At 39.8% G+C, this 25,077-nt stretch overlaps 1 protein-coding gene across 6 annotated transcripts in view; it reads left to right on the forward strand.

Annotated features, from left to right (window-relative positions):
• sema4g (semaphorin 4G) overlaps positions 1–25,077 on the forward strand; it is a 170,870-nt gene that overhangs the window by 18,862 nt on the left and 126,931 nt on the right. For 5 of the 6 annotated variants that reach the window (XM_008106541.3, XM_008106547.3, XM_062976328.1 and 2 more), the window contains exon 2: positions 3,595–3,699. The gene's annotated coding sequence lies outside the window, so the exon portion shown is untranslated. Of the gene's footprint in view, positions 1–3,594; positions 3,700–11,528; positions 11,624–25,077 lie in introns of those variants that run through there. The other variant, XM_008106546.3, reaches the window with a different exon arrangement.

A 25,077-nucleotide genomic window follows, 5' to 3' on the forward strand; every position in this document is an offset into this window, starting at 1 on the left:
AGGACCTGTCAATCAAATTTGTGAATAGTCAAATCCGCAAAAAGCAAAGTCCACAAATGTGAAGGCATGACTGTAATAGTTAAACCAAAGTTATTAAGTAAATCAATTAATAATATTTAAAATGCCAAAACATTTTCATTTTTTATTTCTTTGAAAAAAGATATTATTGCTTACAAATTCCTATGTATTGTCGAAGGCTTTAATGGCCGGGATCACAGGGTTGTTGTATGTTTTCCGGGCTGTATGGCCATATTCCAGAAGTATTCTCTCCTGACGTTTCGCCCACATCTATGGCAGGCATCCTTAGAGGTTGTGAGGTATGTATGTTAAGAAGCAAGTTGTTTTCTTGGGGAAAAAAAGACAAACAGCAGCTGGGAGGAAATGAGGAGGAGAAAGAAATGATGGTTAAGTGGGAGAGGTATGGGAGAGGTGACATCAATGAGGAGGAGGCACAATGGCGCTTCTCCTCCCATCTCAGGCAGAAGGGATGCTTGGGCACCACTGTAGCTCTTCCCTTTCCTCACCGACATATCTTCCGCCAACCTTCCGGTATTTTTACAGATGTAAAATGCTTTCAGTTCTTCATGAATAGATTCTGGGAATGGAACTTGAAACTTCACAATGTTGTTATTCCTGTCTATACAATGCTGTTATCCCTATCTACAGTAAAGGAACTCTGCGTATTTTGTATCTGCTTTCAACTATGCAGGTGCTGGACCGTGGTTTTAACCATAGGGATGTGAAACTGGCCTTGAAAGCATAAAGCCATCTTTGAAGCTTTATCCAGTTCTCTAGTGGGATGGGAAGTGAGGAAATAATAGAAGTGAGCAAAGTACCTTCAATAGAGGCCATGCGGTTCTAACTTAGAGTACTTCTCACTCGCTATTTAAGTCATGTTGTAACTGGCTAGTTGTAAAAAGAATTGTCACGCCTGCTGCCTCTTCTGAAATGTTGTTGTGAACTTCAAGGTAGACCTGCCGCTTGAAGTGCTGCAGTCGCAAAGTCTCCTACGGCTTGAATTTTGCAGATTGCCACGGATGTGTGGCTTTGCGGGGGTGATGAGCACAAAGAGACTGTCCACTAAAAGAGTTTGCCCTTAAACGACAAGCATTTTTATATGTGCCTGGCAGAAGGGGAGTGCCGTATTCCAGAATCAGGAGGGTGTCTTTCACATTCTTGTTTCAAGAGAGAATTTGAAGCATCTCTTTTCTTGTTTCTGGGGTATGTTGGTCACAGGGAGCTCTGGTTGGTTTTCTGTAGTAAAGGATGCTCCTAGCAATAAGGGTTGGTTACCATTTACCTTGGAACTGTACTGTCAATTAATTAAATAGGTTTTACTTAATTAATCATCTACCTCTTAGAAGGAATCGAATAAGCAAATTAGCATATTATAGAAACATCAATATGCTTGTCCTTTTGAAATATTGGGGAAAGTGTAAGAACTTGTTGTGTACTAACCAAAACATGTCATTTGAAGTTAGAATAAAAGGAAATTTCTAGTCATTTTTTTTTCATTCATTGGTATTTCCACCAATGCATCAGTAGATAATGAAGTGCACACCCTTAATTTTCTGGGAACTTAAATTCAGCTGTTGTTTGGATGGTTTTGACATAGGGGAGTTATAGCCCTGCATACCTAGCAGATATCAAATTGGGAAGTGTGATTCAGGTTGAGGAAGTTAGATGGCTATGTTCAGATTTTTGGTGTACCCCTAGGAAAGGAAATTCACTCCTGAAAGAGTTATCGTGGGAAAAAGGTGTCTCCATTGAAGTTTTATCACCAATCCTTGTTTTCATAACAGGCCAATTTTTCAAAAATTGCAGCTGTTCCAACTTACAAATAAATTCAAATTCAGAACAAATCTCTTGTTCATAATTTGGGGACTGCCTGCACCTTGCTATTGTTGTGTTTTAGTAATATAGTCTAGGGATGGTTTGTATTTGTGTTTAGAGTTGCCAAACAGGAATACATATTAGGGAATGACAACTGTTTACTCAGATTTATATCTCTCTGGATTAAGTCAAACTCACTCCCAAGTAAGTGTGTATAAGATTACAGTACTTTTCATTGACTGATAATATTATGACTCTGACCATAGACTATGGTTGCCTGTGTAGTTGTGTACTTCCCATTGTGCTACATGGGTTCAGGAGACTGAAAGGGACTTGGAATATCTTTTTTTTCATGTGCTAGGCAATATAGCTGAAGAAATCCATCTATTATTTTCAGAATCATAGACCTAGGGTTCATCTGTACTGTAGAATTAATGCAGTTTGACATCACTTTAACTGTCATGGCTCAGATGCTGTGGAATCATGTAGTTTCTTGAGGTCTTTGGCCTTCTCTATCAAAGTGCCTGCGGTTCATGCCAAACTACAACTCATGTCATTGAGCCATGGCAGTTAAAGTGATGTCAAACTGCATTAATTCTACAATATATGTGGACAGCTTTTAATATTTCTTGCCTAAATTGTTGTCGGATTGATGTTTCCCCTTTTCAGCCTAAATTCAGTTCAGTTGTCGAATTCACTACCACAAGATGTCATGTCTTCCAACGTGTCCAACAAGATTGAACAAATTCATGGCTGCTGGTCACGGTCACTATGTATTACCTCCAGTAACAAAGTCATCATAATTCTCTCAGTATATGTAAACAGGGGAGCTCAATTGAACTCACATGCTTTTTATAGGCTTTGCATGGGAATCTCGTTTGCCACTGTGGCAAAAGAATGCTTGACTAGATAGGTCTTAGGTCAGACCAGCTCCTGTTATATTTTTATATTTTGCACTTGGAAATGAAATATTGGGCTGTAGATTAGGGAATGTATGCCTCCAATTCTTAATTTATGGAGGTTGTACATGGCTTTGGTTCAGAAGGAGCCACTTTCCCCATATAAACCTCCCAAGGATTCCAGGTGTCCCTTACTATAAGCGTGTCCCCTGTTTGGGAGCTTATATAGATTGAACAAGATGTCATGTGTTCCTCTGCAATATTTCCTTTCGTATAGAAAACACAAGGTGCCATGTGTTCTGTATAGACTGAACAAGGTGCCGTCTGTTGCTCTGTAATAGTAATACATGTAATGTGTTAACGTATTACAAAGGAACACACAGTTAATTGAATTTAATACTTTATTTTGGTATTTCGGTAGAACACATAGCCGTTAATAGCTATGTTTTGTTTGTCAACTCTTCATACGTCATGAATGTCAACAGTCCCTTATTGCTCTTTTGCAAACCTTGAAACATTAAAACTCCCCCAAATATTGGAATCTGTAAGTTTGTTTTGCAAAAGGGTAAATGGAAACCTACTGGAGCATAATTTTTTTTGTTTTGGGGGAGCTCCTGCTATGGAATGTGTTCTTTGAGAGGCCTTCTACATTTCTATGTTCTCAGGTTTTAACTTGCCTTTAAAAACACCCCAATAAACATCTGTTCAAACAGGAACTACTGCGTAGTAGTCCATGATCTGTTTTGTTTGTTAAATGGTTTACTTTTTACATGGAATTATTTGGGCCTCTAAAGCATTCATAAATGACACCCTCTAAGGGTGCATTTCTCTCAGATAATTCTTTCTTTCTCTCTCTTAACAGGAAATATAGAACAGTTTGAAACAAAAATTGGTAGCTCCAAAACATCTGCAAAGCAGGAGGCAGTAATAATACAAACCTGAGACTGAACTGGAAAAAGAAAAAAAGGTAAATATATTCAAGGTGTTTTGCATTTAAGAGCTAAATGTTATTTTCTCATTATTTTGTTAGTTTTAAAAGATTATGTATTACAGTCAACCCTCTGTGGGGATTTTTGGGTTGTCTTTGCCAAACCAGCCACTATGAATACCCACCCCACTATTTTTTTTCTTGAGAGAATACTTCTCTAGGAATTGCTAGGTCCTCCAGTATAACTCTAAAATAGAAGTTGAACAGAGAGTCACACTAGAGGATCTAGAGATTCCTAGAAATAACATATTAATTAAATCTGTGAAGAATCAAATTTGCAAAAGTAAAATCTATAAATGTTGTTGATTGAATGTATAGTTTTTTTCCCCCCTGTCAAATGCCCATTGTCTGGTAATGGAAAGAAACATGTTTCTTGTAATTTTTTTTTGGGTTTCTGTATACCAGTAGTTCCCAACCTTTTTTGATCAGGGCCCACTTTGACCAGGGACCACTCTCCAAAAGGGTTACAAATCCATTTTTGGTCAACTTTAGATTTGGTTTGATTGGGGCTGATCAGCTCAGAAATGAAATAAAATAAATGAAGAGGAAGGAGGTTCGCGGACTAGATTTTGGTTCTCGCAGCCCACTGCTAGGACGTGACCACTGCTGTATACTGTTCAACATTTTATGTTTTGTGACTCTCACAGATTTAGGCATGCCATTGGCTTTTAGTAGAGTGGACTCCCTATGTTCAGTGGTTCCTACAGTAATCTCAGCTATAGTTAAAGTATTTATAGCTAGGTGTTTATGGTCAAATGGTTTTTGTGTCATCCATAAAATTCAGTGGAACTATTTATGGGAATATGTTTTAGATAACGTCTTGTAACTTCAGTGAAATCATTTTGTTGCCTGAATGGTGTTTACAGAAAAATATGGACAGAGTTGCAGTGAAATCTTTTGTGTCAATATGGTTGGCTAAAACGAGTCTGCTAATCACCTGATTTTCTCATATCAGAAGCTGCAAATTTGGAAGATCTGAAAAATTAGAATATGTTCCACTGTGGATTTTGATCTTGACATTTTTAATATCTCTGCCAGAAACTGGATTTTGGAAGTGTTTGATATTGTTTTTCCAAACTTTTTACACTTACTTTCCTAATTAAGCGTCAGATGAACCACGAAACATAGACCATTACAGGAGAGAAACACCAGGAAACATTTCTTTTTCTCCATTGAGAACATTTGTGCCATGATGTACAAATCTGAATCTCCATTTTCAGATCAGTATATGTAGAGTTGTTTGTTTTAAGGAACTTGTGTACCTTACATATCAGCCATATATATGTTTGGGGGAATATCTAACTGGTAGTGAATATGAACTATTTTAGAATAAACACAGATAGGTCCTGCTGATTACAATACTTCAGCCCCTTCCACTATCTGTTGGCTGCTTTGAATTCTTATTTGGCTGACTAATTATCTAATAAATATGCAAAAAAAGTGTAGGAGTTTGTGGTATTGTGAGTTGAAATGAGTTCTCGATGAAAAACTGGAATGCTTACAGTGTGTTAATGAGCTGCTTTCCTCCCCCATTCCCCAAAGCTACTGACCTAAGCATCAATATGTTTGGCCTTCTATACTTGTGGTTTTAACTTTCATAGATTTGATTACACAGCCCAACCAAAAAAAAACATTTTTTCTTGGTGTCTTGCTTTTTAGGCCTTTTCCTGGGGTTATTTGGGGAACTGATTTAGAAAATTGCATTGGATAGACCACATCAGCTCTTGATTCTTAGATATGGTTATCATGGTTTTCTATTGGTGAGCAGAAGGTAATTGATTGATGGCATATGTTCTACATCTCAAAGACCAGAGCTGCTAGGGGGAAACTGGTGCCATTTTTGGAATTAGCAGGTCAAATGTACCCAGAAACAGGGCTAACATTTGGGGCACCAAAATGTGTGTTGGCCAGTGTTGTTTATGGACTATTTGCCACCACAATCTTTGCTGCAGCTGCCCTATGCCACTTCAATGGAGAAGGGTGTAGCTGGCTTACCATGCTTATATCTGCTGATTAAGGACTCTCCTACTGTTGCAACTCCAAGGGTGCGTCTACACCAGTGGTTCTCAACCTGGGGTCCCCAGATGTTTTTGGCCTTCGACTCCCAGAAATCCTAACAGTTGGTAAACTGGCCAAAAACATCTGGGGACCCCAGGTTGAGAACCACTGATCTACACTGTAAAATTAATGCAGTTTGACACCGCTTTAACTGCCATGGCAATGCTGTGAAATCTTGAGAGGTGTAGTTTTACAAGGTGTTAAGCCATCTTTTCCAAAGAGTGCTAGTGCCTTACCAAACTACAGTTCCATAGCATTGAGTAATGACATTGAGTCATGGTATCAAACTGCATTCATTCCACAGTGCAAATGCACCCCATGGACCAAATGGAGAGAGCAGGGTTGTTCCCATGAGCCTGGGCTCTGAAAGGCGGTGCCAGTAGAGACAGGGGTGGCTGGGTTATAGTGAAAGGACACGGAGAGCCATGACTTCCTAAGTTTGGCTCAGAAGGCTAGCCGGGTAAGGAGTAGTGGTGTATCTTCAAGAATAATCTCAGGAGGTCACTGTGAGCTAGTAGCCAATTGCCTGGGCTCATCTTTGGGCTTTCCTATTTATTCCCTTCCATGCCTCTCTGGCTGGCTTGGGCAGCAAGCAATTGACATCACCCAGGTAATTCTGAACTTCCCACATAGTTCCAAATAAATCAGGGAGGCAAAGGATTACTGATAAATGGAAGTGGTGGTAGAATGGAGAAGTATGGGGGGAAGCTGGGAGTGAAGTGCAGACTTCTTCTTAGGTGATCCCTCGTTGTCTGAATATAATGGCCTTCCAAGGGTTTTATTTTTCTTCGAAGATGCCTGAGATTTTTTAATGTGTGGAGGTCGGTGTACTGCCGATCAATACACAGTCTTCACAGAGTGAGGTTCCCAACCAGTGGCATGGTTAACAGTGGCTTCTCAATCTGTTACAGCCTTCTTCTGCCTTCACAGCCATTGCAACATGAGCCATGTTGTCTTTCATCTGATCCATCATTGAGGTCTTCAGGTGTTCAGTGCAGGCATCACGGTGCCAAGTTGGGAAAGGAAAGTATGGGCCAAGGTATGGGTTGGGAAAGGAGATGGGGAGGAGGGAGACAAGGCTGCAGGAGATTTAGAAGTGTGTCACTTTAAGAAACAATAAAGGTGCAGTGGAATCGACCTGGAGTGAGATGAAGATTTTTGCCAATAGAATGCATGTTGGAGGAGGGGGCTTATAAATAATAGTCATTATTTCTATTTTCTTGGGGGTCCTGCACCCCTAACCCTCACGAATGTGGAGGACTGACTATGTATACTCTGGTGCAAATTATTTATTCTTAAAGGAACCTAATGTCGGATATAGAAAGGTATCTTAAATTACAAAAAAATAAGTCTTGTAATTTTGGAAATGGTTCCTGGTAACTGCTTGTTATATAAACGAATCCTGGAGTAAAGACTTTTCGAAGATTCACTTAGCCATTTGCCTTCAGTGCCTATATTACTGATAGCTTGGATTATTAGGCTCATGCCGAGATGGGAGGCTTCTTTTGCTTTGGCGTATGACCTACTTTCTGGTGACTGTGTCATTGTGCCCTTGCAGGTTCTACTCCCCAAATTTAAAATAATGTATGTTATTATACTGCTCTGCATCCTGTTCTGCTTCCTTTATCTCCTATATCTTGTTGCTATGTGCCCTTCAGGTGTTCCTGCAGACTTTGGGATAATCTTTGTGGAATCTAGCACAAAGCCTTGTTCCTTGACATTACTCGTCTTTGCCCATTTTTAAATAAAATAAATTTTAGTCCTTAAGATTTTTTTAAAAAAATAAACCAGAAACATCAAAAGGCAGCTCAGAATTCAGTCTGAATCTGATTCTTACAGATTACCGGTATTTCTCTCTCTCCAGTACTAACATCTCCTGGATCCTAGTTTTTATACTCCAACCTTCAGGCTCATACCTATCTTGGTCATTATTGGTCTCATCTATCTTCCAGCAAGGATTATTGTGATAATAAATGGGTAATCTTATGCCCGCTGATTTGAAATCCTTGGAGGGTGGGAGGGCTATAAATGTAATGATAAAATAGATAATGTCCTCATGGATGAATTTGTAATAGTTGCCTGAATTCTAATGCACCTGAATTGCCATTACTTAGAAGAAAAATGCATCAAAATTATAGGGCTTTGCTTCCAAGTTAAAAGTTTCCTTTAGATTTAGAATTGCAGTCAGGGCTGTAATGTCATCTTATTTGCTGGCAGATGAAAGCTTTCAGATGTTTCATACTTTGGTGGTTAAAGAAGACTGCCTTTGGCAGGGACATAGAAATTGCTATTGTGCTGGTCTTCTTAAGGACTTTAATTGCATATTTCTAATGCATAAAAGTCTGCCCCAGTAGAACCTTTTGACACCTTCTACTCTTTCTTCACTGATATGAGGGAAAACCCACTGTTGGACGCTGATGCTTCATACTGTTACAAAAGGCAATGTTAATGGCCTCAAATGGCACCATGCTTCCTCTTGGCAAGAAGGGAGCATAGAGCTTAACCCTTCGTTCTTCCTGCAAAGGTTTGATGTGATTTAGAAGAGGAAATAATAAAGGAGAAATAATGGGGAAAAATTCTAAGATGTTGGTGATAACCACTTCTTGGAAAAAAAAATACATTTCTGAGTACAGTTCACAGCAAGAAGCCAGTATGACCCCTTGGATTAGTGTTTGGGTGATTCTGGGCATTGTAGTTAACATGGGAGTTCATTACACTAGAGCAGTGGTTCTCAACCTGTGGGTCCCCAGGTGTTTTTGGCCTACAACTCCCAGAAATCCTAGCCAGTTTAACAGCTGTTAGGATTCCTGGGAATTGAAGGCCAAAACATCTGGGGATCTCAGGTTGTGAACCATTGCACTAGAACATCTATCCACTTTAAATCCGGTTTCCGCCTCCTGCAGAATTCTGGAGCTTGTAGTTTAGGAAGGCTCAGGACCTCTCTGGCTGAACAGTTTAAAAATCTCTAACTAAACTACAAACCCCATAATTCTTCAGGAGGTATCAACTAGATTTAAAGTGGAAAGATGTTCTAGTTCAGTGGTTCCCAACCTTTGGGTCTCCAGATGTTTTGGATTTCAACTCCCAGAAATCCCAGCCAGCTTACTAGCTGTTAGGAACTGTGGGAGCTGAAGTCCAAAACACCTGGAGGCTGAAAGGTTGGGAACCACTGGTCTAGTGTGAAGAGGTCCATAGTTTTTTAAATCTCTTGTCATAGCTTGATGTGGGATATCAACAGTGAAATAGCACTTTAAGCCTGTATCATCAAGGCTGACACACAATTTGCCAGGATGAATGCTAAATTCCAAAGGGCAGAAGTGTGGTTTCAGATCAAAATAGCTTGTGACTTTGTTTTTCGGAAAGGATATCAGATGGTGAAGTGTCTTCCATTAAGTCCTTAATACACTCTGTCTTCCTTTTAAAAATTTATTTGTTTCTCTTTTTATATTTTATTTCTTCCCCCAATGGGGGAAGTTAGTAGTTTGGGAGCATAGCTTTTAAGCAGTTGTGGAAGAAAGTCAGAAATATATTTTTGTGCATAGGTTTGCCTGTGTTCACTGCTTAACACAAGGCATAACATGGAAACAAATTTGCAGATGTAATTGTACTGTAGTTGAAAGGGGAGGGGAGGGGAGGCTAGGTTAAATTTGCAGTATAACTTTATTGTATTACCTTCTCTAAACCCTTCCCTGTAACTCATAGACAGCATAACCCACAGAGCAAATCCAATTTCCTGTAACTTGAGGAACTGGTGGGCAGTGGCTCTAAACGTCACAGAGCCCTGGGCGATAACCAGAATTGGCAGCTGAACTTTCCCCTTGACTGGTGGCTATTTTCTTTTAATCCTTTACCCAGTACAATATTTTCTGCTCCACTTCCCTCTGCTGGTGTTAAAGGGAAAAGTACCTCAGTATTGGGGGTGTTTGATGAAGCCAAGAATCAGTTAATTTCTCAAGGTTGTAACAGTTCTCTATATCCACGTTGGGTAAAAATTAACCAGGTTTTAATAGCAAATTGCTTGACTTCCTTTGCAGACAAAAAGCTACACACTGATCCTATTAATCTGTTGGCAACTGGTGTCATTACATGGTTACAACCCCCCCCCCCCCCCCAGATTCCTCTGTACTGCTGGAATACCCTTAATAGGAAGGTCAAGTGCTTGGACAATCTTGTCCCTTGCAGGGACTTGTCTGTATTTTTCTTGGATACCACTCATAGGAAAAAAAAGTGTGTGCTAACTGCCCTGCTGCGTTGGTTAAACGTTAGCCAAGGTTTGCTTTGTGATAAAGGAGATCTCCCGTCTGTGCCTTTTCTCTTAAAGCCAGAACTGGCTGGGTGTTCTGTCTGCAACCAATCAATTTCAAGAGGAGTGCACAGGTCAGGTAACAAAGTTCAGAGCTTATTTGCTTTTCAGAAACATACCTCTCTCCTCCTTGTTTGTCACTAGTGATATCCTATATGATTTCTAGCTAGAAAATGTGTGTGCATACACACCCATGTCTAGGTTGAAGTGCATCTTCATGAGCTTGGATATCTTCAGCTACGTGACCAATGTGAAGAAAAGTTAATATTTTTTTCGAATTAAGAGAGGGAACAGCAGTAGGACAGATGTTTTGTTCTATTACAGTTCCCTTTCGATTCATTTGGCTGGATCCAATGGAAATGGTAACCCAAGCAGCATCTGGAGGGCATGCAATCTGCACTTATGTGTGACCCTTAGGGACCTAAATATCCCAAAGGCATCAGATCCCAGCTGATCTTGGAACCTAAACAGGGTCAGACCTGGTTACTACTAAAATGAGAGACTGCCAACAAATACAGGTGCTGTAGGCTGTAGATGGAGTACTTTGGTCACATCATGAGAAGACAGGAAAGCTTAGAGAAGAGAATGATGCTGGGGAAATGGAAGGAAAAAGGGAGAGGGGCCAACTATGGGCAAGATTGATGGATGGTATCCTTGAAGCGACTGGCTTGACCTTGAAGGAGCTGGAGGTGGCCACAGCAGACAGGGAGCTCTGGCATCGGCTGGTCCATGAGGTCATGAAGAGTCGGAAGCGACTGAACAAATCAACAACAACAAAGGTTTTATTTCAGATGAAGGAACTGGAAAACCCACCTTTTGAGTATTCTTTGCCTAAGAAAACTGTGAAATTAATGGGGTCACCATAAGTTGACAGGCAACATGAAAGCACATACATACACACATGTGTGAAGTTTAGTTGAACATTGACTCTTCAATGTGAGCAGTATGAATCACTTTGTTCAGCCTCGGGTGTTTTGTGTCTTTCTCTCTTTTAATAAATGTGTCCTAATGTATCATAACACGGCAAAACAAGGCAAAAAATGCTTACCATTTCAGATTACATTCACAGTTCAGAGGATAAATGCAGTCAGACAAGGGAAGTCCTTATCAAGCATAACAGCAGAAAGATATATTAACCTTAACAGAGAGAAGAAAAAGTGTAGCTGAAGTTCTGAGAAAAACAAGTCAAGAGTCAGCCTACAGAAGGGATGGGCTGTTTTCAGTCTCTTCAGGTCTGGTTTGTGTTTAACTGGAATCTGAAAGAGCTAGGTGCAAAACCGGCTAAGTATCCGAGACATACATAGAACTAATAAATAACGGTGCCTCTGAAAATACTCTGGCACCGGGAACTTATGATTAACACCAGAACTTAGCTCACAGTTCTTTCACATTTTCTTCAGTTGAGCAGTAAAAAGGGGGATTTTATTGTTAACCATTTGGGACTTGGAAGCCCTTGCTGTCCATCATGAAATCTTCCAGTTAGATTCAATCTATTGTCTGTCTGTCTTTGTCTTGGAAGACCAATAGCTGCTTCTTGAGGAGGTATGGTCTTTTTACTCATATATAAAGGAAGGAAGTGGGTATAATCAAAACAGCCATCTTTTTCACAAGCTGTCTTTGTCAGCTTCTCAGGTAGTACTATTTGTCACACTCTGTTGTACCAGTCATTCACAGTGCATTTCAAAGTTGTTTTCCAGTGAAGTGCTATTTCTAGTCGGGCAGGTACAAGATGGGGAAAAAAGACAGGAGGTGTTTGTCTTTGGGTCTGAATGGATGTGCTTTCTTGGGCCTCATGGTATGAATAACATCAGTGGTTGAGTGCTTGTAAGAATGAATTTGATCACATCAGTGATGATGAGGTCTGTTTTTTACCTTCAGGATTTCTTAATGTATAACATATTTCCAAAGTTACTTATATCTTGGAAGGAGAAAGGGGCATAAATTACTGAAGATGTTTTGTTGGTCAGGCTCACTGCACTTGATGTTCTGTGACTCATTGTGCACCTTGGTTGTGCCATAGCTAATTTGTTAGGTCTTTAAAGGGAATTCTATCATATAGATGATCCCCCCCCCCCTTTTATTATAAGGAGCTTGGACGAAGTCTCTTGAAACACTTCTGGCTACCTCTAAGGCTTTTCTTCTGTAGAGCACATGCATGGTTGAAAGCTCTGCTGAGCTCTGACAAACAGGGTCCCTGAGCACACATTGTTCTCTGTTCTTTCCTGGGAATTGAAGGAATGTTTTACGCCTGCAGTGGAGAACTGCTTATGTGGAGAACTCAGTGTTTTTCATACTTCAGACATGGCTTCTTCATCCCTTGGTTAAAGTTGGCAGCTCACTTCATTTTTGGTGCTTGGGTTATTAGAAGAAGGCATTGTTTGTTTTGGGATGTTAGGTAATATCACTGAAGTTTGGTCCAGATTCGTCGTAGGCTGGGTTCAGTGCTGTCTGGATAAGGGTAAACTACCACTTCCAGATTCCTAGGGCAATCACCCCCAAACCCTGCCAGTACTCGCAATTGGGTCTGTGTACCAAGTTTAGTCCGGATCTGTAGCCAGCTGGGCTCAAGGCTCTCTGGATAAGGGTGAACTATAACTCCCTGATCTGAAGTCAGTCACCCACAAAACAGGCCTGTACTGTTGGCCATGTTGGGTCTGTGTGCCAAGTTTGGTCCAGATCTAACCTCAGCTGGGTTCAGTACTTTCTGGATGCAGGTGAACTCCAACTCCCAAAATCAAGGTCCATCTCCAGATGTTCTGGATGAGTGCTTTCCGAATCTGTTCTAATCGGAAACTGTTCCATCTCGTCACCATAGTCTCAGAATATGACCACTGTATCTCCTTTTGTTTTTATTTGCTTCTACAAATATAATAGAATATATATGTCCATGCTTCCATTGCCTTAGTCACCTAAGTGAGTGATTTAGAATCTTGGATACATGACTGTTTGCATCCTTCTATTGTGAGAGCTATCTATTCTTTCTCTACCCTTTTTGTTCAATGATTGATATTCAGCCTGCAAGAGAATTGCTTCTTTTATCCCATGACTACTTCAATTGGTAAGAGTTTTGTTGACATCTTTTGAAAGTTCAAATAAACAGTGTCATCTGGTTGCCACTAGCCACACACTTGTTGACACTCTCAAGAAGTTGTAAAGTGTTTGTGAGGAAGGGCTTATTTGTGTGGAAGCTGTGTTGATTCATTTTTAGCAAGACTTACTCTTCCATATACTTGAAAATATCTTCTTTCATAGTGCTTTTGACCAGTTTACTTTGAGCAGATTTCAGTTTTCTGGATCTTCTCATTCCACTCAAATCCCTTAAAATTGTATTATTGCCCAATTTTCATCCAGCAATTCAAGGGCATCTTTATCTGGTTTTTGACTTCTTGTATGTTCGAAGAATGATTGTTGAGCCTGATGTTATTAATGATATGCTCCTTGGAATCATTATGTACCCATTATAGTCTGCTTTGATTTCTTTGTGCAAGTTTGTCCTTCATTTGGGCCAAGAGCCTTTTCTCCTCTAATTTCTGCTTTTGACAGTGCTTGTTAACCATATTGGTGACCTCTTCGACTTTTGTGGTTCCTTTAGTGATACGTGCTATACATTTAAGCCAAGTCTCTTTTATTGTGGTTTTAAGCAACATCCAAGCCTTCCATGACCTGCTTGATTAATTTGAAGCCAAATATGACTTCTGCTAAAAAAGTTTGGCCACCTTCCACATATATATAGATTCAAATTGAGAAGCATAATGGTCACTCTTTCCAGTCAGTTCAGTAATTCTAATACTCCACACTGGGTCCTGGATGCCATTTAGGAATAAGTCCAAGTTCTCCTCCCCTCTGCTTTGTTTCATTATTATCATCAATTCTAGTTTACAGCATTTCATTGAGTTTCATTGTCATGACTGGAAAAAGCATTTATCTCACTGATACTACATGCCACCCTTTACTATTACTACTACTACTACTACTACTATTACAATAATAATAATAATAATAATAATAATAATAATAATAATAATAATAATAATAATAATAATAAGTTTATTTGTACTACAACACATTTTCATTTGAATTTGTCCCTAAATTCATCTTGTGTTTCTCAAGATCATTTTTATGGTCAGCATTAAATTCATTCTAAGGTCTGGGATCATCACCCACAGTCTTTTTATGAAGTTTTTTATTGGGATTTCAGGTATTACTATGTTGTATATGATGCCCCTGTTTGTACTAAAGAGTTTAAATCCAGAGATAATCACATAATAATAATAATAATAATAATAATAATAATAATAATAATAATAATAAAACTTTATTTATACCCCGCCACCATCTCCCCAACGGGGACTCGGGGCGGCTAACATGGGGCCATGCCCAGGGCAATACAATATAATAAAATATAAAAACAACATATCATAACACTATTAAAACAATACAATAGATAATAATATACATTACATCAAGAAGTCAAAGAAACAGTAAAAACAACTACTGACTCTTTGTTCTACCAGGTTTTAGTTATACTCACTATACAATATTGGTTTGCCTTTTCTTCAGACTGATACCCTACTTTTGTGACACCCTTGTTCTCTGCATCCACAACCATACCTTCACCCTAGGAATTAGGATGCCACTATGGCATCTGCAAAGATCTCATCTACCAACTCTTCTGTTCTTGTCAGGTTCTCCAGGTCAACCACATTAGCATGCATGGAACAGTGGTGGTTATTCACCAAACCCCATGATATTTCTGTAACTATTGGGTTTAGCATAAATATTACCTTGATTGGCTTGACTTTAAAGGAGCTGGAGGTGGTGACAGCTGACAGGGAGCTCTGGCATGGGCTGGTTCATGAGGTCAGGACGAGTTGGAAGCAACTGAATGAATAAACAATAACAAATTACTGTATTTTAAATATCTGGTGGTGAAGAAAGCTGACCTGGGCACCTTACTCTTTTTTAAAAAGAATATCTTTATTTTAAAAAATACACACTCACAGAAACATTATTTACAATATAAAACATGTATAAGGATTAATTTTAATAAACATTAAACTATCTTTACCTATACTACCTAAAAATCACAGAAAGATGAAACACACAAACAGAAACAAAAAAAATAAAAAATAAAAATAGGAGAATGAGCATGGGTTTGTTTCCAACCCTCCAGTCAAGGATATTGTCTCCTAGACTTCCTTCTTATGGTGCAAAATAAGGTATTTTTTTATCACTTATCAGACTAGATAACATATGTGGACTTCTACAGAACATATCCTGGGAACTATATTCTCTAGTCGTAGCCAGCTTGTGACAGAGTTTGGGACTACAGTAGAGTCTCACTTATCCAAGCCAAACGGGCTGGCAGAAGCTTGGATAAGCGAATATCTTGGATAATAAGGAGGGATTAAGGAAAAGCCTATTAAACATCAAATTAAGTTATGATTTTACAAATAAAGCACCAAAACATTATGTTATACAATAAATTTGACAGAAACAGTAGTTCAATACACAGTAATGTTATGTTGTAATTACTGTATTTATGAATTTAGCGCCAAAATATCATGATATATTGAAAACATTGACTACAAAAATGCCTTAGATAATCCAGAACCTTGGATAAGTGAATCTTGTATTACTTTTGGGACCTGTTTTGCAATTACCAGTTTTGGAAACTTTAGGCAACATGGTCATTGGATTCTGGGAATGGTACTCCAAAAAAGTAACTTTTACCAATCTATGTGGTTCTTGATTCCTGAATTATTCCTTCATATAATGGACTGGATGGCCCATGAGGTCTCTTCCAACTCTATTATTCTATGATTCTATATATCTTGAAGTTGGTTACACTTCTGCTTTTCTCTCCTTCAATGTGGAACTTGCTAACCATGGCCTATATTTGTGCATAATGAGTGATGGATGTGCTAAAAAAAAAGACTAAGCAAATTCTTATGAATATTATGGAAAAGGTGACCTTTTTAACTACAGAGAGAATTTCATAAGCATCTAATGCAATAGTGGTTTATTACTGAGCACTTGGTTTTTTCAGAGCTGCCTCGACCTGGATTCTTTTCTAAGATTTGTTTTCTAAATTGTAGGAAAATTTTGTTCATAGAGATGCAAGCAAGAATAGATAGTTTTGGCTTATCTACATTGCGTTACATATGTAGTTACATATGAGTTTACCAACTGTTAGGATTTTTGGGAGTTGAAGGCCAAAAACATCTGGGGACCCCAGGTTGAGAACCACTGCCTTAAAGGCAAAAGAGTGCTTTTCAGATTCCACTCTGGAAACCCTAACATGGTGGGACATCTACCAGGGCTTAGCAGATCCATATATTTACAGTTTCCAGTCACATTAACAGCAATGTTATCCATATCAGCTCCTGAGCTTGTGCTGGGCTTATCTGGGACAGCCTGTCCTCCAGCAAATCCAACACTAACCTTGCTTTGCCTCCAAACACCCCATTTTAGGATCTTCCAACTGCTACTGGTAGCTGGAGAAACAATGGCAACAGTTCTTTCCTTGGGCACAGAGAAGACCCTCTGGCCACAGCAGAAATTCCCCCTACCCATGGAGATATTATTGTAACATCTTCCAGTTATAAATCTTATGGGAGACTTTAAGACTATCTAATAGAATTCTATCATTGGCTTTTTAAATATACAAGTTGAATAAAATTGTTTCATTCCAGATCGGCCATATGAAGAAAAGACATCAGCTCTGTGGTCCAGTTAATGGCATTTAACACCTGCCAATTGGTGCAGGCTTTTTTGAGTTTTGAATCAGCTATGGGTAGCATAATGAGTTTAATGTAGATCCCCCCCCCCCGAGCTTGGATAAGTTATTTTTTAAAAGCCCCCATGATCTCCCAATCAGCATGACTAGTGGAAGATTCCGAGAGGTGTAGTCAAAAGTTTAACTCTTCAGAATTCTGGATTTTCCTTTTAAGATCTTTGTGAAAGTTCATGGTTGCAATGAGCTGCCGTTTGGAACAGTTAGCTAATAAGTTACAACAATTCAAAGCATGAAAAGCACAGTCATCTTGGATGGCTATCCTGCTTGAAGGCAAGTTCAAACTACTTCCTCTTTGACCCGGCAACTTCATTCCCGAAACCAAGAGATTCAGTAAACTGATATTATGTTTCAGTGTAATATCAGAGTCTTCCTGCTTTATGATGGCTTGTGTTCCATTTTCCTTTGCTCGTTGTAATGTGATGTGCCGATTGACGTTATCTGGAAATCTCGAAAGCTTGCACATATTTTATACCCTCTTGGTTGACACAATACAGTTTTTGGCATTAATTTGACGCCCAAAGCACAGCTACTTCTGTTTTTATTCCTTTGCCTCATATGTGTTGACTCACTGTAGCATTCATTTTGGTCTCTGTTGCTTACTTCAGATGCACTGTGAATTGAATTAAAACATTAACCTGAAAATGGTATTCTAGTTATTGCAGAATATGATCTACCTGTGTCTGATTGCTTCTTCTATCTTGGAACAAACCCTGGCAATACATTAACAACAATCATTCTATTGTAATTATAACTTCCTCTGTTTGTGTGTGTTTATGGTGGGAGCAGTGACTTTAAATTATAACAGTGAGGAATGTAACATAATGCAAAATCAAGACAATGGTGTGATTGTATTTGATAGTTGACGTAGACCCAAAACAAAACAAAATGTGTGAATCTGCACAGCAGTGTTGTGTATGTGGTAGTATTCAGTTTCACTGGAAGAATATAAGGGTTTATTTTTACGGAAATGCTCTTGCTCAGACATAGCCATTTGAAACAGCTTCCTTATCTGTGGTTCACACTAAGTCATGCTACGTCTATAAGGAAGTAGGGTGATTTTTCCATTAGAGGGTTTTCCCTATTTTTATCTCCAAAGATCTGCATTTGTGGCTGTGTATAAGGCACTGTTATTATTTGCTGTCAACTATCTTTTGTACATAGCTATTGCTTTGAATATAAATTCATCTATTTTGCCTGTAGGGAACATTTTGGTGATTCTCTAAAATGTGAACTGATAGAATTGCTATTATGTAGGTGCACAAGTTATTATCTAGACATGAATTAATTATTTCTTGATAATACTGCTTGTAAACAGTAATTTTGCAGTTGTGTAGCCTCTTATGTGGAAGAAAACACAATTGAACTCAATGGGATGTCCTTCTGGGTAGTTATGTATAGTGTTGTGCTTGAGGTGATTTAAAGCAGTCATCCTTTCACTTTGCATGCCGTAGCTATTCAGATATAAGCAGATATAATCATGTTTTCATTTTACCTAAATTATCAAAGATCCGTTTTATTAAGCACATGGCAGGTTACTTACTGGAGAGTAAATGGACAGAGTAGCTGGAGCAGACTTTGGCAAAACATGTAAGGTTAGGAATTTGTCTCTGTAGTGATCTTATTGTAATGGTCTTGTTCATCTGTGAAATGGAGAACATGATTTAAGGTGATGTAGGGCAGATAGTGGATATAATTTCTGAGTCTGAAATGTCTTACAGCTCTTTGAAGTTGTTTCTTTGCTGCTTTGAAGGCCAGCAGTGCAGTTCACGAAACATTTCTGCTGTTCACGTATGGGGAGGGGATGGAGGTGAGAAGGGAGGAGAACACGAAAAGTGGCCAAACTTGCCTGGGGCTTAGCCAGTGTATTCACAGGTGAGCTGGCTTTCCCTTCAGCTTGTTTTCACAATTACATACTCCTGCTTGTTATGTGATACTCCTGTAAACAAAGCAAAAGGCTCATTTGTGTGGCATTGTGTGTCCTTGTTGTGTACATGTGTAGGCTGGCAGTTTTGCACATAATCCATCTGTATCTATATATATAAAAGAGTGATGGCATCACGGCAATTCACAAAACAACAAAACTACAGGCCCCCCAACCTCAAAATTTGACAACACAACCCATCATCCACGCCTCAAGGTTGATACAACAAAAAGAAAAGAAAAATAAAGTCCTAATTAGAGGGAGAGCAATAATTTTTTTTATCCAATTGCTGCCAGTTTAGAGGGCTAATCTCTGCCCACTTGGTTGCCTAGCAACCAAGGGACAGCCAGGTTTCAGTTAGGGGACAGGCAGATTTAGGCCTCACTTAGGCTTCTTCCACAGATTATCTAATTTGCACTGGATTATATGGCAGTGTAGATTCAAGGCCCTTCTACACAGCTATATAACCCATTTATAATCTTATATTATCTGCTTTGCACTGGATTATCTTGACTCCGCACTACCATATAATCCACTTCAGTGTGCATTTTATACAGCTGTGAAGAAGGGGCCTCAGATAATCCAGTTCTGAGCAGATAATATAAGATTAGAAATATACAGTAGAGTCTCACTTACCCAACGTAAACAGGCCGGCAGGATAAGTGAATATGTTGGATAATAAGAAGGGATTCAGGAAAAGCCAATTAAACATCAAATTAGGTAATCGTTATACAAATTAAGCACCAAAACATCATATTATACAACAAATTTGAGAGAAAAAGTAGTTCCATGCACAGTAATGCTATGTAGTAATTACAGTAGAGTCTCACTTATCCAACACTCGCTTATCCAACGTTCTGGATTATCCAACGCATTTTTGTAGTCAATGCTTTCAATATATCGTGATATTTTGGTGCTAAATTCATAAATACAGTAATTACTATATAGCATTACTGTGTACTGAACTACTTTTTCTGACAAATTTGTTGTCTAACATGATGTTTTGGTGCTTAATTTGTAAAATCATAACTTAATTTGATGTTTAATAGGCTTATCCTTAATTCCTCATTATCCAACATATTCGCTTATCCAACGTTCTGCCGGCCCGTTTATGTTGGATAAGTGAGACTCTATTGTACTGTATTTACAAATTTATCACTAAAATATCACAATGAATTTAAAACACTGACTACAAAAACATTGATTATGAAAAGGCAGACTGCGTTGGATAATCCAGAACATTGTATAAGCGCATGTTGGATAAGTGTGATTCTTCTTTAATATGAAATAATTACTGGGATAGAATAATGCAGAACAATATAATCTCTAAAACCAGGACAGTAAATAAACAGGGGAATTCCACACAGGAAACAATCAGGGCCAGCTAACACCTCCCAACAAAGTATTCCCATCATCAAAGTCTGGCAAATCCTGTTTTCTCAGGGCCACAGACAGTAGAAGCACATAAAATATCGCAAACAACATCACTCTGAAAACAAGGGTATTCCAGACAGGAAACAATCAGGGCCAGCTAACACCTCCCAACAAAGTATTCCCATCATCAAAGTCTGGAAAATCCTCTGTTTTCTCAGGGCCACAGACAGTAGAAGCACATAAAATATCGCAAACAACACCACTCTGAAAACAAGGGAATTCCAGACAGGAAACAATCAGGGCCAGCTAACACCTCCCAACAAAAAATTCACTCAGGGAAGAAACAGCCAGGCTTTAAAGCTGCAAGGCCATTACATCCTAATCATTTTTCCTAATTGCAGCATTCATACTTGCCTCCAACAAACAAAACAAAAAACCAATCAGAAATATTGTATATTCACAACCTTTAGGAAATAATATCCCCTGATGGCGCAGCATGTTAAAGCGCTGAGCTGCTGAACTTCTGGACTGAAAGGCCACAGGTTTGAATTGGGGGAGCGGAGAGAGCCCCACTGTTAGCCCCAGCTTCTGCCAACCCAGAAGTTCGAAAACATGCAAATGTGAGTGCATCAATAGGTACTGCTCCGGCGGGAAGGTAACGCCGCTCCATGTAGTCATCCCACATGACCTTGGAGGAGTCTATGGACAACGCTGGCTCTTCGGCTTAGAAATGGAGATGAGCACCAACCCCCAGAGTCAGACATGACTGGACTTAATGTCAGGGAAAAACCTTTACCCTTGACCTTAACTACCACCAATTCCTCAATACTTTATTTCCCATACCACCATACTTCGCCACAGCAACGCGTGGCCGGGCACAGCTAGTAAAATTATATAGGCACGGTCATATCCTGTGATCAATTACTATTTGACACGCCTTCGCCTTGACTTTTGTTCTTGTCCCTATTTTGTTAAAGAGGTCAATGTTTTTGAGTAAGCAGTCTAGAGACAAAAGCCTCCTCTTCCTGTGTATAAAATTGCCAAGAGTAACTATAGTTCTGCTACTTTTAATGTCCCATTTCTCAATGTATGTCCAGGCTTATTTTTATTGATACAGTTTCAACAAAGCTCCTGCTTGTCCACTGTTGATGGATACCTTTCAATTTGTGCAGCCTGAGGATGTGGACAGGATCCTTGGAGAGGTGAATGCTACCACATGTATTCTAGATCCTTCTTCTTCTTGGTTGATCAAACAGGCCAGAGGAGAACTGGCAAAATGAATGACGGTGGTGGTCGGTGGTCAGTGCCTCCTTAGAACAAGGCAAAGTTCCAACTTGCCTAAAGGAGGCAGTTGTGAGACCTATATTTAAAAAGCCGTCCCTGAACCTCTCTATAATGGACAACTATCGGCCAGTATACAACCTTTCCTTTCTGAACAAGGTCTTGGAGCATGCGGTGGCCTCCCAACTCTAGGGATTTCTGGATGAAACGGATTATCTAGATCCATTTCAATCTGGTTTCAGGCCTGGCTGTGGAACAGAGACAGCTTTGGTTACCTTGGTGGATGACCAACACAGAGAACTAGACAGGGAGTTTGGCTCTCCTGGACCTCTCAGTGGCTTTTGATACATTGACCATGATATCCTTCTGGGTCATCTTGCTGGGATGGGACTGGGAGGCGCACTCTTACAATGGCTCCGGTCCTTTCTGGAGGGTTGTACCCAGAAAGCGGTGCTGGGGGACTCCGGGTTCGAACCCCTGGTTGTTGATCTGTGGGGTTCCTCAGGTTTCCATTTTGCCCCCCATGCTGTTTAGCATATACATGAAACTAGTGGGAGAGGTCATCTGGAGTTTCGGAGTACGGTGCCACCTATATGCAGATGACACCCAAATCTACTACTCCTTTCCATCTAATGCCAAGAAAACTGTTCTGACCCTAAACCAGTGCCTGTCATCAGTAATGAACTGGATGAGGACAAACAAATTGAAACTTAATCCAGACAAGACATACTCCTATTTAAGAGGTACTCCTGTTCAGTCAGCAAGCAGATCAGGGAAATAGGGATCCAGCCTGTGCTGGCCGGTCTTCCTGGATTCGGCACTGAACCTGGAGGTCCAGGTATCAGTGGTGGCCAGGAGGGCCTTTGCACAATTAAAACTTCTGCGTCAACTGCACCCATTCCTTGAGAAGCTAGATCTGGCCACGGTGGTACATGCCTTGGTTAAATTCTCTCTAGATTACTGTAATGTGATCTACATACATGGGGTTGCCTCTGTATGTATGAGTTCTTGGAAACTCCATCTGATCTAAAGAGTTGCAGCCAGGTTGCTAACTTTAGCTGACTACAGGGAGTGGACAATCCTCCTGTTGCAGCAGCTCTACTGGTTGCCAGTCTGTTTCTGGACACAATTCAAAGTGCTGGTTATTACCTTTAAAGCCTTAGACAGTTCAGGTCCAGGCTATTTGGCTGGCCACATCCCCTTGTACAAACCCGCCTGGGCCCTGAGATTTTCAGGAGAGTCCCTTCTCTCTGTCCCACCTCCATCTCAAACTTGGATGGTGGGAACGAGAGAGTGGGGCTTCTTGGTGGCTGCCCATTGACTCTGGAAATCCCTGCCCAGGGAAGCCAGAATGGCCCCCTCCCTGCTGTCCAGAGCCATCCTTAGGTAATTTTCAGGAGTAGGCAATAAGAATTTTGGTGCCCCTCCGAATTTTGGCGCTCCCCCCAAACTGGCGTGGGGCTGAGCAGCAGGGAGGGGAGGGGAGGATAAGGGCCTTCCTGGGCTTCTTGCCGGGAAGGCATTCCTGGGCGCTTTGCAGAGGAGAGAAGCAGCGCCCACTTCTCTTCTCTGCAAAGCGCCCAGGAACGCCTTCCTTCTCACTGGGAAGGCATTCCTGGGCGCTTTGCAGAGGAGAGAAGCCATGTGGCCGGTACTCAACGGTGCCCCCTACAAGATGGTGCCACAGGAAAGTGCCTAGTTGCCCTGGCGGTTGAACCGCCTCTGCTGCTGTCCTTCCGAAAGCAGGCTAAAACCTTTTTATTCAGTCAGGCCTTTAAAGATCAAAATTTTTAAGATCTAGTCAGGGAGTGCTGTGGTTCTTATGTTTTTGATGGATTTTAACTGAATTTTTTTAGTGCTGTTTGTGTTTAATTCGGTTTTAATATTTGTATATTTGTATATTCCAAATTATATACTAATGCTTTTATATCAAGCCACTTTGAGCCCCCTTTGGGGAGAAAAAGTGGGGTAATAATAATAATAATAATAATAATAATAATAATAATAATAATAATTTCTCTCTGTGTATGTTGGTATTCAATTTCTACTGTTGCCTCCTGTAAGTTTCTAGGTTTCAATTTGCCAAAGAGAAGCCAAAACCTGGGAGACCAAAGAGCTTATCAAGGCAGGAATATCTTAACTAAGTCCAAGATTCCTTTAATTCCAATGTGAGTAAGTGAGGTCTGGAAAATAGAAACCGAATAAAGAAAGAGAAGATGTTGGCCCTGTGTCCACTAGATAGCTGCTTTTATGGGAGGATGGAACGGAATTGAGATAGAGTTGCTGTGAGTTTTCCAGGCTGTATGGCCATGTATTAGAAACAGTCTCTTTTGACATTTTGCCCACATCTATGGCAGGCATCCTCATAGGAATCCAGATAGTTTTGTTGGCTACTCTTTTTGAGTTCTGCAGTGACTGCAGTATTAAGAAGCCTTCTCAGGCAATCCTTTTAATCCCCTGAAAATCCAGAAAGAAAAATAATAACCGGAACTTGTCTCCAGTCAGTAAAATATCCACTGGTTTTTTTTCCTGCTGCAGAGCCCTGCCATGGGAAAGGACTAATCCTCCATCTTTTTCCGGATGTCCATTTTTTCCCCTGCCTTTGTTTTAAAATAAAGACAGAAAAATTTATTACAATGGGAAACAGTAAAGCAATAACACAGTAAATAGGAAGCAGTGAAGTTTAATGAACTAAAAGGTTCACAATAATATCCTTTATATTGGATTTAATTAATCTGGATTTATTAATTTTGGATTACAAAATAGAGATTCTATGAGAAATTTGATTTCTTTTCTGAAAGGGAATCATTGGATTGGACAATGTTTAAAAACGGATAAGGCCAGTTACTGTCAGCACTGCACTTTAACAGTGTAGGAAATGGTTTGTCTGTCAAGAAAAGAAGGCCTCTCAACCCTTTGTGCACAGTTGGGGCAACTTTTTAATCAAGTAGCGATTGATGAACTGTGAGGAATAAGAGGAATGTTAAATTCTATATTGTAGTCCTTATTAAAGTCTTTTAGAAAAGGACATTGGGAGTGTAAGATAATGTTCTGAACAAACTGAGAGGTAAATTGATGATGAAGATGATGATGATGATGGTGTTTTTGTTGTTGAAAGCTGCAGAGGCGGAGAGATGAATCAGCAGTCATAAGATCTGGATGTGTTAGAAGAGTAGTTTTCAACCTGTTGGTCCCCAGATGTTTTGGCCTTCAACTCCCAGAAATCCTAACAGATGGTAAACTGGCTGGGATTTCTGGGAGTTGTAGAACTAAACACCTGGGGACTCACAGGTTGAGAACTACTGTGTTAGAAGAACAAGATATATTGTCACAAAAGAAGGAAAATAAAGAAGATTGCAAAATTTGGGACTATACCATTTTGACATCTGGTGAAAATCTTATCAGCCAGGTGGAGGAAGATCAGATTCATATGACTGAGGTAGTGGAATTATAAACATTATGTTTGAGAATGCTGAAGCTGTGATGACAGAAAATAGGCACAAGGCTGGAGGAAAATGTAAACAATTTACTAGGGGAGTAGTGGAGATTTTTTTTTTATCGTGTCAGATGCGACTTGAGAACATACAGCAAGTTACTTCTGGTGTAAGAGAATTGGCCATC

Source organism: Anolis carolinensis, chromosome 3 (assembly GCF_035594765.1).
Source record: "Anolis carolinensis isolate JA03-04 chromosome 3, rAnoCar3.1.pri, whole genome shotgun sequence".
In the NCBI taxonomy this organism is placed as follows: domain Eukaryota; kingdom Metazoa; phylum Chordata; class Lepidosauria; order Squamata; family Dactyloidae; genus Anolis; species Anolis carolinensis.